The sequence below is a fragment of the Macaca nemestrina genome, chromosome 8, assembly GCF_043159975.1.
Source record: "Macaca nemestrina isolate mMacNem1 chromosome 8, mMacNem.hap1, whole genome shotgun sequence".
NCBI lineage: Eukaryota > Metazoa > Chordata > Mammalia > Primates > Cercopithecidae > Macaca > Macaca nemestrina.
Genome location: NC_092132.1, coordinates 89811399 through 89824869, shown reverse-complemented (window position 1 = coordinate 89824869; position 13471 = coordinate 89811399). Strand labels below are relative to the sequence as shown.

At 41.2% G+C, this 13471-nt stretch overlaps 1 long non-coding RNA gene across 1 annotated transcript; it reads right to left on the bottom strand.

Moving 5' to 3' along the window:
- Positions 1-5242: 5242 nt before the first annotated feature.
- LOC139355677 (uncharacterized) lies at positions 5243-13147 on the bottom strand. Its single transcript, XR_011606517.1, has 3 exons — positions 12928-13147; positions 11389-11509; positions 5243-6448 (listed from the first exon to the last, which is right to left on the bottom strand). It is a non-coding gene; the product is annotated as an uncharacterized lncRNA (long non-coding RNA).
- Positions 13148-13471: the final 324 nt, after the last annotated feature.

Genomic DNA, 13471 nt, shown 5'->3' with positions numbered 1-13471 from the left:
TTTTTTATTTTCATAAAAACCAGATAGCTTGTCAGCCTGGATCCCATCATCTTCCCCCAAAACAATTGCTTTGGGTGTTATGCCATTGGCTTATATTAAAGCACTTTTTACAAACCTGAGCTCCCATGTGTTAAATTTGTTCTGTGGATCTTGTTAAGAGTGTTGTTCTCTGTAGTTATGTGCTGCCCTCTTTATGAAAACCCATAGAAGAAGCATCTTTCAGATGTCAGTACCAAGGACAGTCATAACCTTCCGTAGCATTTCTATCTCATGAATACAGTGAATCGAGTGTTTCCTCTTTGCATTAATTCATAAAAATCTCAGAGTAGCCTAACTCTAGAAAAATGTAAATGCACGTGTGTGTCCGTGTGTGTGTGTGTGTGTGTGCACGTGTGCACCCATGCATCCTACAGACTTGGTTTTTTTTTAAGCCTTACATTTTTGTTCTCCACTGCCAACTCTACTCTGAAAATTCCTTGTTTTATGTTATGCCAATATCTTTGAAATCCGCTTCAAATTGGTTTATTTTGACAACTATTATTTATCAATAAAAGATAAAATAGCTAAATCTTAAAAAAACTGTTTATTTTGAAAATTGGAAGCATATGAATAAGCAAATAGAAAAACTAAATAAATTAATCATGTTCATCATCAGCCCTGAAACATCTTCCTAATGCCACACTGATAACTTTAGTTGCTTACCAGACTTCAGTACCCAAACACGCCATAGGTGCTTGAAATTCAACATTAAGAAAATCAACATAAAGAAATAAAACCACTATCATTCTGTTTCTCTTTATTCATTACACATCATGGTAAATGGCACATCCAACTGGCAATCCCAGTGCAGTCTTCAACTGTTCCCACCCTTTCCTCTCCAATAGCCCATCTGCCACCAAGTCCTGTGGATTATGGCATCGAAATGTCTTAAATCTTATCCCAACTTTTCTACTTCACACCTTTGTCATTTCTCACCTTAAACTACTAGATTGACTCATATTTTTCACTTTGACAGTACTAACTCAGCTTTTATTTGAGTTCTGTGTCCCAGCTACCTCCCTCAAGCCTCAGCTGCCTGAACAGTTTTTGTTTGTTTTTGTTTATTTGTTTTGAGAAGGGTATTGTTCTGTCACCCAGGCTAGAGAGCAGTGGTGCAATCACAGCCCATTGTAACTTCCTGGGCTCCAGCAAGCCTCCCTCCTTGGCCTCCCAAAGTGCTGGGCTTACAGGTGTGAGCCACTGCACCTGGCACCTGGGCAGTTTTTAAATGTTTTGTAGAGAACTTTTAACAACATGTAACTGAAATGCCTGGGTCTCACCTGTGATGGTTAATACTGAGTGTCAACTTGATTGGATTGAAGGATGCAAAGTATTGTTCCTGAGTGTGTCTGTGAGAGTGTTGCCAAAGGAGATTAACATTTGAGTCAGTGGAATGAGAGAGGCAGACCCACCCTCAGTCTGGGTGGGCACCACCTAGTCAGCTGCCAGTGCAGCTAGAACAAAGCAGGCAGGAGAAGACAGAAGAGCAGACTTGCTGAGTCTTCCGGCTTTCATCTTTCTCCCATGCTGGATGTTTCCTGACCTTGAATATCAGACTCCAAGTTCTTCAGCTTTTGGATTCTTGGACTTACACCAGTGGTATGCCAGGGACTCTTGGGCCTTTGGCCACAGACTGAAGCCTGTATTGTCGGCTTCCCTACTTTTGGAGTTTCGGGACTCGGACTGATCCACCACTGGCTTCCTTTGCTACTCAGCTTGCAGGCGGCCTGTTGTGGGACTTTACCTTGTGATCGTGTGAGTCAAGTCTCCTTAGTAAACTCCCTTTCATATATACATGTATCCTATTAGTTCTGTCCCTCTAGAGAACCCTAATACATCACCAATCTATGATTATGGAGTGAGTAAATAAATAGGCGAATGAAGAACAAAGAAGTGAATTAGGCCACTTTCAATCATCTTACATGGTCAGACCCAAATCACACCCATCATGCCGCTGTCCAGAAGCCCCACAGCTATACAGCACAGTGTGCAGACAGGCCATGGGGAAGCAAGTAACAGGCCAGAGCAGAATCCTGACAGGTTCACAGCAATCCCTGGGGAGCAGAATCCAAACAGGGTCAGAGAGATGCATCCTGACACCACCCAGTGAAGAGAGGACAGGCCGCTGTCAGTGGGGTGGACAGGAGTCATACTGCAAAAGTGAGCTGGGGACTTGGACACAGACACCTCCTGACAGGCTGGAGGAGGAATACACATCATAGGAAGTTCCTTGGGACTGGAGGGTTACAGGGAATCTAGAGAGGGGTGGGATTGCCCACTAAGCTCAGGACTGAGTGGGCAGAGAAAGTGGATGGGTTAAAAAATTAGCCACTGTTAGAGGCAAAGCTTGGCTCCTTCCCAAGAAACTGACTCAACACCACTTCCCTTGATGGTTTTCCTCAGAGCCATCCATTCCAGTCTTAGAAGAACAGAGACTGCTAGGTGCAGAAATGACTCTTCTCTGGTTGAGGGGTTCTTCAGTTTCTTTGGGGAGACATATTTCTTCCTAACCCTCCCTAGGATCAAACCAAGAGGATTGGCTGAGCAGGTGTTTGGTCGACCAGGTCCTATCTCTGTATTTTGAATTCCATTTGAGACAACAAGCAGGACCCAGGGCTTCTGGTGGTAAGCACTTGCTAAGCTGGGCCACTCTGATCCTGCACAGCAGTGTTGGAAGGAGACGAGTGAAAACTTGTCAAAAATCCCCTTTCCCTCAACCACATCCCAATCCATAACATTAAGAGAAACATCATCAATCACAGAATCCCATTCTAGAAGTCCATGTGCCCAGCAACATTATTCTGTCCTCCTTATATACCACGTGGAAAATGGGCGACGGTGCATTGCAGTGAATAGCGCTCCAATAAAGAATGAGCCTCCCCACACAGACCAATGGAACTGAATAGACAGCCCAGAAGTAAGGCCGCACATCCACGGCCATCTGATCTTTGACAAAACTGACAAAAACAAGCAATGGGGAAAAGACTCTATTCAATAAATGGTACTGGGATAAGTGGCTAGCCACATGCAGAAGATTGAAGCTGGACCCCTATACAAAGATCAACCTAAGATGAATTAAATACTTAAATGTAAAACCCAAAACTATAAAAACCCTGGAAGACAAACTAGGCAATACCATCCTGGACATAGGAATGGGCTAAGATTTCATGACAAAGACACCAAAGCAATTGCAACAAAAGCAAAAACTGACAAATGGAATCTAATTAAACTTAAGAGCTTCTGCACGGCAAAAGAAACTATCAACAGAATAAGCAGACAAACTATAGAACAGGAGAAAATATCTGCAAACCATGCATTTGACAAAGTTCTAATATCCAAAATCTATAAGGAACTTAAACAAATTTACAAGAGAAAAATTTTATACTACCATTAAAAAGTGGCAAAGGACATGAACAGACGCTTTTCAAAAGAAGACATACATGTGGCCAACAAGCCTATGAAGAAAAGCTCAATATCACTGATTATTGGAGAAATGCAAATCAAGACAATGAGACACCATCTCACATCAGTCAGAATGGCTATTACTAAAAAGTCAAAAATAACAGATGCTGGTGAGGTTGCAGAGAAAACGGAACACTTAAACACTGTTAGTGGGAGGGTAAATTAGTTCGACCATTGTGGAAAGCAGCATGGAAATTCCTCAAAGAGCTAAAAGCAGAACTACCATCCAACCCAGCAATTCCATTATTGGGTATATACCCAGAAAAATATAAATCATTCTACCACAAAGACACATGCATGTGAATATTTATCGCAGCACTATTCACAATAGCAAAGACATAGAATCAACCTAAATGCCTATCAATGACACAGATTGGATAAAGAAAATGTGGTACATATATACTATGGAATACTATGCAGCCATAAAAAAATAGAAATATTATGCCTTTTGTGGGAACATGGATGGAGCTGGAGGCTATTATATTTAGCAGACTAACACAGGAACAGAAAACTGAATACTGTATGTTCTCGCTTACAAGTGGGAGCTAAATGATAAGAACTTATGAACACAAAGAAGGAAACAACAGACACTGGGATCTTCCTTGAGGGTGGGAGGAGGGAGAGAGTCAGAAAAGATAACTATTGGGTACTGGGCTTAACACCTGGGTGATGAAATAATATGTATAACAAATCCTCATGACCCATGTTTACCTATATAACAAACCTTCACATGTACCCCCAAACCTAAAATAAAAGTTAAAAATTTTTAAAAATTAAAAACTAAGTACACAAATTTTTTTAAAAAAAAGAATAGGCCTCCCTAATTAGCTCCATTTCTTTGCCTTCCACTGACTCCTTCAGTCACTCCAGTCTGGCCACCATGCTCCTGGGATGGTTCTCATCAAGGTCCTCGCAGACCTTTCTATGACAAAGTCCAGTGGATACTTTACCTTCTATTTTATTTGGCCTGTCATTAGCATGCGACAGATATCCAGAGGTCATCCTCCACTCCTCCCTCTCTCTCACCTCCCCTCAATATCCAATCAATTACCAAGTGGGTCTAGCTTCTTAGTATCTCTCAATTCTACCCAGTTCTTCCCATGCCTGTCATCTCCTCCTGGATTGCTACAACCCTTCCAGGTACTGGGTACCATTGTCACCTTTTTTACCCTGTTCCAATCCATCTCAACAGAAACCAGAACAGTCTTTCTAAAATGCAAATATAACCAAGTTATTACCAAGTGCTTCATCAGTGGCCTCAAAATAAACGTCAGACTCCCACGGCTAAGAAGGCCCTGCATAGTCCCGACATGGGAAACTCTTTTAGGTTCATCTCTCATGATATTCTGTCTCAACTCTATGTGCTAACTACAAAAGAATTATTTCAGTTTCTCAAACAGTTCTCTGCCCGGAACTCTTCCTGCTTTTTGCTTCTGATTTTTGATCACCCTTAAACCTCTGCTTCTCTGCCTTCTCCTCGCAGGCGCTCCTAGCACTCCCCCTGTATCCTGTCCTTCAGAGCACTTATTCTTGTAATTGCCTATTTTCATGTTTTCTCCCTAACAGATATATTAGCACAATGATAGCTTGAGCTACATGTGTCTTATTGACCATTGCATGTCCACTGCCTCACAAAGGGCTAACATGTAGAATATAAAAAATTTCAATACCAGGTGGTTGGTTTTTATTTTTAATCTTTTTCAGGGCATGCTAGTAAGATCATGACAACACAGACAGATTGGTCAGCATTTAGATTTGGGCCAATAAGAAATAGGATCTATTCTTACACTGGTTGATTTTTTTTTTCCTACCTTGAAGTTTAAAAAACTTGGACCCGCAGAGTGTTCACAAATATGATCATCATGTATGAATGTCTCTCTTAGTCAGCTTGAGCTGCTGTAGCAAAATGCTATGGATTGGGTAGCTTAAACAACAGACATTTATTTCTCACAGTTATGGAGGCTGGGAAGTTCAAGATTATGATGCTGGCAGATTCAATGCCTTGTGGGAGCTCTCTTCCTGGTTTGTAGACAGCTGCCTTCTCGCTGTGTCTTCATATGGCTTTTCCTCTGCACATATGCATGGAGAGAGAGAGCAAGCTCTTTGGTCTCTTCTTATAAGTGTACTAGTCCCATCACAAGGGCAGCACCCCCACAGACTCATCTAAACCTATCACCTCCCTAAGGCCCCATCTCCAAATATCATCACGTCGGGGGTCAAGGCTTAAACACATGAATTGATGTGGGGGACTATAATTTAGTCCATAGCAATTTGTAACAGCCTTCCAATCCCAAATCTGAAATTTTGTCTTCTTTTAACTGAACCTAATTGGATAATATTTTTACAGAGGATTTCTTAGGATTAATACTTCCTTGGGAGTACAGCACTAATCAACAGTTGCTAAAAAATTAAAGTCTTTGTTAATTTCTGAGATAATGAATTCAATTGTTAAACTTGTCTTTAACAAGAAAAGAAATTTACGGCAATTAGGAAGTAAGAAAGTGTTTGCCAAACACAGCAACTGATTAAAAAAGAAAAGAAAAAGGATGCCCTGAAACTGTTGCAGCAGGTATAGGTACTGTATTTTAGAGTAGCAGATCCAAAATGTTTCAAACAAGATCTATATATTTTTTCATATTCTTTTCTGTTTCCATAGCATATGCATTTCAGCATCTAATCAACTTAATGCAGCCACACTTGGCAAACAACAGCTCTTATACTCTATTTACAAAGTGACTCTCACAATAATTTTAAACGGACTCAAATATTCAATGACCTTTTGGAAAATACACACTAACTGACTTAGATAAGATGAATGCTGATGATTGCCATTCTTCATGAGAACCAACGTTGGAAGAAGTACCAGGGAGTTGAGAGAACCAGAGCAGGGAGTTGGAAACCCAATGGCATCTGTGGCTTGCTGTGGCCTTCATGTGTGTTGCTGATCCTAATGATAAAACATGCAGAGAGAAGTTTTAGAAATAAACCCTCACAACACTCCATCTCAAGATACCTGTAAAACACCTGCAAGACTGACTTGCTCTGTTGCCTCTTTGTGACTACACCTGACTTTTGCCAGAATAAGTCACCTGCCAGCTTCCTCCCAGTCTTACCAAACTGCCTTGTCTTGAACATGATCAAACCTGGCCTAGCGATGCCTAAACTCAACCAAGAATTCTCTGCTCCCTAGTAATTTGTATGCCTAAGCTCCTCTAGGCACCACACCACTTGGTAGGGTGAGGGGTGGTCTAGACAAGATGAAGGTCAAGACAAGGTGGAGAACTGGGGAAAGGGCACGAAAAGCCATAAACAATTGAGGCCTAGTTCAACTTTCTCCCTTTCCTTTCTTCCCTTATTCTCAATCCCCCACTGCCAGCTCTGTTTCACAGAGGTGTATTATGGGTGGAACTTATGTCCCTCTAAAATTGATATGTTGAAGTCCTCACCCCTAGTACCTCAGAATATGACTGTAGTTGGAGACAGAGCCTTTAAAGAAGTGACTAAATTGAACTGGAGTTGTTAAGGTGGAACCTAAACCAATATGGCTGGTGCTCTTAGCAGATGAAATTTGCACACAAAAAGAGACACCAGGGTTGCTCATGCACAGAGGAAAGACCATGTGAGAACATACCAAGAAGATGGTCATCTACAGGCCGAGGAGAGAGGCCTCACAAGAAACCAACACTGGAGACACCTTGATCTTGGACTTCCAGCCTCCAGAATTGTGAGAAAATAAATTTCTGTTGTTTAAGCCACACAATCATAATGCTTTTATTATGACAGCCTCAGCAAATTAACACAATATGTTTAATCAAATCCTACTACATTACTGTATGTTTTCTCTTATTTTTTCCTATTGAACAGCTTTCAATCAGGTTTTTTCAATCAATTCTCATGGACCCACTCCATTACAAGCAGAGAAGAACAGCATACGCAAAGGCACTGAGGCATGAGAGTGGACGGGTTCGGGAAACTACAGGTGGCTTGGAGGCAGCACTGTGATAAGAGGAATCAAGGCATCCTGGAAGCCCTCAAATGTGCAAGAACCTGTAAAGACCCCAGAAAATTTCAGCATTTGATTATCAAATATGATGTTGTTCCCCATGCATTCATAGAAGTGCAGTTTATGTCAATTATACATGTACACATGTTTGCAGTCGCTGTTTAGAAAGAGATTGCGATCTGAGGCATTTCACCAGCAGAACTCATTAAGTTGAATATCTTTATAGCTTTCCTTTAGAACAAATTCAAAGAACAAAACATGCACATGACTTCAGTATAAGAGCATTTACCATAACATTGTCAACAGACAAAATTATAACAAATTTAGTTTTTTGTTTTGTTTCTTTTTTTTTTTTTTTTTTTTTTTTTTTTTTTTTTTTGAGATGGAGTCTCGCTCTGTCGTCCAGGCTAGAGTGCAGTGGCGCGATCTCGGCTCACTGCAAGCTCCGCCTCCCGGGTTCACGCCATTCGCCTGCCCCAGCCTCCCGAGTAGCTGGGACTACAGCCGCCCGCCACCGCGCCCGGCTAATTTTTTGTATTTTTAGTAGAGACGGGGTTTCACTGTGGTCTCGATATCCTGACCTTGTGATCCGCCCGCCTCGGCCTCCCAAGGTGCTGGGATTACAGGCGTGAAAATTTAGTTTAAAATATTAGTTGGCCATTATTTGTGGCTCCAGCATTGGGTAACATCTCATTCTGTAAAATAGAATGCATGTTCTGATCAGCTGAGCAGAGGAGGCTGACTTTATAGACAGAAAGGGACTGAGGAAAAGGGAAAGCAGATTGATCATTTCAATATTACTTTCCTTATAAAGGTGAAAGCAGAGAATACTTCCTTATCTTGCCAGGTAAAACTAGCCTGTCTGGGAATTTGGCTATTATCTCTCTCTCTCCTAATTTCTCGGAAGTTCAGGTAAACAACTTACTTTCAGATTGGTGGCATGGAGCTTCAGCCAGAGTGGTTTTGGTTTAGTCTGTTGGGCCTCGTGCAGAAACTCAGTCCAAACCAAAGGCCTCCTAAAACTTTTACTTAACACCATGCACTCTTAAGACTGCACATCTCTGATCTTCAGTCAGACTAACTGGTTCAAGAACAAATCTCAATAATCAGAAGCCTAGCATTTCCTATCATTAATGAGACACAAAGGGGTAAATATCTAAATTTTTAAAGTAGTTAATAGGTCAATTGACTTATATGCAGGTGGTGAGTAACGGTTAAAAAAAAACAACTCAATCACGTGAAAACAAATTAATTTTTTAAATGGACATATAACTTGATATTTCTCAAAAGAAGGCATACAAATGGCCAATAGGCTCATGAAAAAATGTTCAACATCCTTAATCATTAGGGAAATGCAAATTAAAGCCACAATGAGACATCACCTCACACTTGTTAGGATGACCATTATCAAAAAGACAAAAGATAACAAGTGTTGGTGAAGATGTAAAGAAAAGGGAAATTTGTATATGTGGGAATGTAAATTAGTATGGCCATTATGAAATACAGTAAGAAGGTTACTCAAAAAATTAAAAATAAAACTACTATATGATTGAACAATCCCATTACTGATTATATATCTAAAAGAAATGCAATCAATATGTCGAAGAAATAGCCACATTCCCATGTTTATTGCAGTGTTATTTATAATAGCCAAGACATAAAAGCAACTCAAGTGCCCATCACTGGATGAACGGAGATAGACAAATAAAATGGAATATTATGCAGCCTTTAAAAAAGGACACACTATCATTTATGACAACATGGATGAACCTGGAGGATATTGTGTTAAGTGAAAGCAGCCAGATACAGAAAGACAAATACTGTATGAATTCACTTATATTTGGAATCTAGAAAAGTAGAACTCAAAAGAAGACAGTAGAATGATGGTTACTGGGATGAGGGAGAAATAGATGTTGGTCAAAGGGTATAAAGTTTAAGTTATGCAGGATAAATAAGTTCTGAAGACAATGTACAGCATGGTAACTATAGTTAATATTACTATACTGTACACTTGAAATGTTCTAAGAGAGTAGATCTTAAATGTTCTCACCATTAAAAAAATTATAACTGTGTGAGGTGATGGATATGCTAACTAGCATGATTGTGGTAATCATTTCATGTTTTCAGGAAACAAAGTACCACAATTAGCTCTAGTAGTGGAAAAGTTGAGTAGATCGATAACAATAGAAGAAATTGAAAAGGAAATCAAAAAATAGGAAAAAATGTGATTTTCCAGGTGAACTCCTTTGTGGATTTCAGAAATACAGAAGTTCTGTGTTTTTTTTCATGTAGTCCCATAACATGGAAAAATAAGGGAATTCTAATTTATTCTAGGAAGATGGTACAACCCTCACCTAAAAACTACTCATATATAGCACACACGGAAACTATAACTGTCTTTTCTATAAATACTAGATACAACAATTCTATAAAACTGCTATTCAATCCAATGCAGAAGCATACCTTATTTATGTATTTATGTATGTATTTATTTTTGAGACAGAGTCTTGCCCTGTCACCCAGGCTGGACTGCGGTGGTGCGATCTCGACTCACTGCAACATCCACCTTCCAGGTTCAAGCAATTCTCCTGTCTCAGCGTCCTGAGTATCTGGAATTACAGGTGTGTGCCACCATGCCTGGCAATGTTTTCGTATTTTAGTAGAGATGGGCATTTTGCTATGTTGGCCAGGCTGGTCTTGAACTCCTAGCCTCAAATAATCCACCTGCCTTGGCCTCCCAAAGTGCTGGGATTACAGGCATGAGCCACCAGACCCAGCGTATTTAATTTTAAAGTAAGATTTATTCAAGGAATGCAAAGATTTCTCAACGTTACATAATGTTCACTGACAGATTAAAGAAAAGTTACATCGTCTGTTCAATAAGTGCTAAAAAGAAGATGTTAATAAATTTGGCACATACAAAACACAACTCTTTAAATAACCTAGGAATAGAAAGAAATGTCCTTAATCAATTACAGAGTAGGTAGCAAATACAAAAGTTTAGCTCACAATGTACCTATTCTAACATGTTTTAAGAAATGGCAAGTTCAACAATTACTTCTGCCAGGGTCCTTTGTAGCTGGCATGTAACCTAGCTCTGCCAAGCAGAAGCATCCATGTGTGATATTCAAAATTAAGCAATTTAACTCAGCGGCCTTGTAAGAAGAGCTCAAATATTTGGCAATCGGAGTGATAGAGGCACCTGGCTCTCCTGAGTCAGTTGCAATAAAGTTTCTGAATGTATTCCTTGACATCACAGTTCTAAATGATGGCCGGGGGGGGGGGGTCCATTATAAAAGTCCGGTGATGCGACTGGGGCGTTCTCCTGGCTTTATCATCCCAGACTGCATTGCTTCTGTGTATGCGGCATCCCAGTCCTATTTTCAGGCCCACATAGAAATACTGTGAGCTACCTAAGATCCTTTTAAACTAGTTAGAGTGAGTAAAACTAAGAACCCTGACTAGTAGATGATATTTACCAGCAAAAGACAGCAAACATATGAACTATGAAACATTACAATAATTTCTATTCATAAATGAACACATCAAGGACAGCTCACTTTCTTAATGGTATTCAAGACTATTTTACAGATTCCACACAGTGCAACAAGAGAAGAAAAATACATGAGATGTATTATATTATAAATCCATAAATATATTTGAAGCTATCATTATTGACATGTGACAAATTTCACCTAGACAATATTAAGAAAGCCAACTGAAAAGCTATTAGAATTAGTGGCCAGGTGCAGTGAGTCTCACTTTGGGAGGCCAAGGTGGGCGGATAGCTTGAGCTCAGGAATTCAAGACCAGCCTGAGCAACATGACAAAACCCCATCTCTACAAAAGAAATACAGATGTTAGCCACGCATGGTGGCACGCACCTGTGGTCCCAACTATTTGGGAGGCTGAGGTGGAAGGATTGCTTCAGCCTGGGAGGCAGGAGTTGCAGTAGCCAAGATCGCTTCACTGCACTCCAGTCTGGGTGACAGAGTGAGACTCCATCTGGAAAAAAAAAAAAAAACAAACTATTAGAATTAGTAAGAGACTTTAGTCAGGTGACAGGTACATGAGGAACACTGTGCTATGAATCAGGGAAAAATACATTTAAACACAGAAATTTAAAAATTCTCATTCAAGTAATAACAAAAATATTTATCTGCACATTATATAGTAATAAACAAGAAAGCATAAAGCTTTTCAAAAAGAACATTTTTTAAATAACCTGAATATATGTGGTTATATGTGAAGTTTTAATATTGTAAATTATCATATCTCTCCAAACTAATCTATTCGTTTAATTCAATCACAGTAAAAACCTAAATCAGTTCTGTGGGCAGCTGGTTTTTTGTTTTGTATTTTTTCTTTTTTTGAAAGAGTCACTCTGTCACCCAGGCTGGAGTTCAGTGGCCCAATCTCGGCTCACTGCAACCTCCGCCTCCCGAGCTCAAGTGATTCTCCTGCCTCAGCGTCCTGAGTAGCTGGGATTACAGGCGCCCGCGACCACGCCCGGCTAATTCTTGTATTTTTAGTAGAGACAGGGTTTCACCATGTTGGCCAGGCTGGTGTCGAACTCCTGACCTCAGGAGATCCACCGGCCTCGGCCTCCCAAATTGTTGGGATTACAGGCATGAGCCACTGTGCCCGGCCTTTTTTTTTTTTTTTTTTTTTTTTTTAATGGCCAGAAATTTTTTGTTATTTTTTGTTATTGAGAGGCAGCAGTCCATGTTCCCTATCCTTGGATCTCAGAAGAGGGGATGTACTGCACTGTGGGAAACCTCACTTGTCTGGGCTGCCTGGATTCCTCAGAACTAGCAAGAGGAAAGACTAAGTCTGCTGGTCTGCGGAGACTACAGCCACTCCTCCCACTAGGGGCTCAGGCCCAGGGAGATCAGAGTTCTGTCCCTGAGCCTCTGACTGGAGTTGGAGTTCCTGCAGGAAGTCCCCATTCAGTGAGGCGGGAGGGGTCAGTGTCAGGCCTGAAGAGGCACTATGGCCAAAGTCTACCACAGTCGGTGTGTTGGGTTGTGGGGAATACTTCTTGGGACCAACCTGTCCAGCCTCCCTGGCTCCAGCCGGCGAAAAGCACAGCCTGGAGCTATAGAGACGGCTGCCACCCTTCTCCCACCCTGGGAGCTTGGCGTGTTAGGCAGCTAGCAGTCCCAGTGTTGGCTGCCGCCCCTCCCCCAAGGAGCTCAGATGGCTTATACGGAAGGCAGCTGCAGCTGTGGTAATGGCTGCCCCTTCCCCAGGAACTCAGCTTAGGCAGATTCTAGCTGAGTGGCTGTTGAGAATCTGCGCAACTCTGTGGTTGGGACCCTCAGCCTCGGTGGCATGGGCTCACAAGTGGGATCTTTTAATCCGTGGGTTGCACATTTCTGTGGAAAAAGCAGTTTCCCAGGCTGGGTAGCACGCTCACTCACCGACTCCCTTGGCTGGGGGAGGGGGGCTCCCCTGCCGGTGTGGTTCTCAGGTGGGCTGCCGCACCCCGCTGCTCTTCCTTCTTTTCCGTGGGTCACGCTAGCCGCCTAGTGAGTCCTGGTGACAGAACCTGGATATCTCAGTTGCTGGTGCAGGATTCGCACTCTGTTTTGATTCTTTCCAATGGGAGCCTACAATCACTGCTGCTTCCAGTCTGCCATCTTGGCCCCGCCCCCTCTGATTTAATTTTTTAACTACATATAGGTCTACTCAGATTGGGTCTTTCAAGGAATTGATTCGTTTTATCTAAGTTCTCAAGTTTGTGGGCATGAAGTTGTCCAAAATATTCCTTTATTATCCTTTTAATGTCCAAGGGATTTGTAGTAATGTCTCTTTTTATTTCTGATGCTAATAATTTGTGTCCTCTCTCCATTTTTTGTTGTTTTTTTTTTTAGCTAGCCTGGCTAGAGGCTTGTTAATCTTTTCAAAGAAAGAGCTTTAGATTTTGTTGATTTTTTTCTATTGATTTTCTGTTTCTAATTTTAC